Genomic DNA, 1,513 nt, shown 5'->3' with positions numbered 1-1,513 from the left:
ATAAGCCCAGAATCAATATAATAATGGTTTTGCAAATAAGGATTGGGAAGTAACCTCACCATTTCTCAAAGGAAGGCTTCAACTTTTAGTACTTTTGGAAAGTACTAATAGTACTTTTAGGCACTATTAGAAAGTTTACTAAGAATTATGTTTCCTGAAAGGTCTACAATTGTTTGAGGTTTAATCTTCCTCTTCATTGAGCTGCCTAATAAATCACATGGCGCTATTTATTACATAAATCACATGTCTCCTCATGTACCAATATTTTGTGTAATGAAACTTTATGAATGTATGTACATTTATGAAATGTATATACATTTATGAAATGTATGTACATAGTATACACTATTCTCCCTTTAATAGAGTTGAGAAGTAGACCTTATGTAAGTAGTGAAAGGGATTCTGTTGCAGCTCCAACAACTGCGGCAGTTACTCTTTTATAGAAATCAAGAACAAATTTATGATTAAAATTTCTGTGGTACTGAGAAGAGAAACTGACCATTTTTTTTCAAAGCCTGTTGCACGTTACTTCATTACTTTCTAAGAGCCTCAATACCTCACTCAGGTGAGTGAATATATTGATTAAGGTAAAAGCTTGTTTTATCTAAAAAGCTAAGTACTTTGCGCAATTATGGTTATTATACTCAAAGACGATGCCAATAAAGCTTCAAGAGAAGAACAGCATAATTTTAGGAAAGGGAGCGAGTATATTGACCAAAGTTTCACACTCCGATTTATATATGACTGAGAAGTGCCTGAATCATCAGACTCCTGAGTTTCACAGGTTATTAACGGGCCTTTGATTCGGCTGGCAAAAGTGGCTTAGTGAAGGTCACAGAAACGGGCAAACAGATACTAAGAAACACAGGCACCGTACGAGAGAGAAAAAAACAACACAAACACACAGGGTCAGACACACAAACACACAAAGACAGACACAGAGACAGACACTCAGACACAAAGGCCTGGTGAGAGATAAATAAAAACACACACAGAGTCAGACAAATAAACAGACAAAGCTATGCACAGAGACAGACAAACAGAGGCTCAGACACAGGCACAGAGAGAGAGAGAGAGAGAGAGAGAGAGAGAGAGAGAGAGAGAGAGAGAGAGACAGAGAAAGAGAGAGAGAGACAGAGACAGACAGAGAGACACACACACACAGACAGAGAGAGAGACAGAGAGAGAGAGAGAGAGAGAGAGAGAGAGATACATGCAAACACAAAGAGTCGGACACACAAAGACAGACAAACAAACGCTAAGACAAACAGGCACGGTGGGAGAGAGACAAAACAGACAGAGCCAAACACACAAAGACAGACAAACAAACGCTAAGATACACAGGCACGGTGGGAGAGAGACAAAACAGACAGAGCCAAACACACAAAGACAGACAAAGAAACAGACGAACAGACGCTCATCACCAGAGAGAGAGAGAGAGAGAGAGAGAGAGAGAGAGAGAGAGAGAGAGAGAGAGAGAGAGAGAGAGAAAGAGAGAGAGAGAGACAAAAAT

This window comes from Artemia sp. Qi Xiang Cuo, unplaced genomic scaffold (genome assembly GCF_049724085.1).
Source record: "Artemia sp. Qi Xiang Cuo unplaced genomic scaffold, ASM4972408v1 HiC_scaffold_28, whole genome shotgun sequence".
NCBI classification, from domain to species: Eukaryota; Metazoa; Arthropoda; class Branchiopoda; order Anostraca; family Artemiidae; genus Artemia; species Artemia sp. Qi Xiang Cuo.
Note: the sequence above shows the minus strand (reverse complement) of the source record.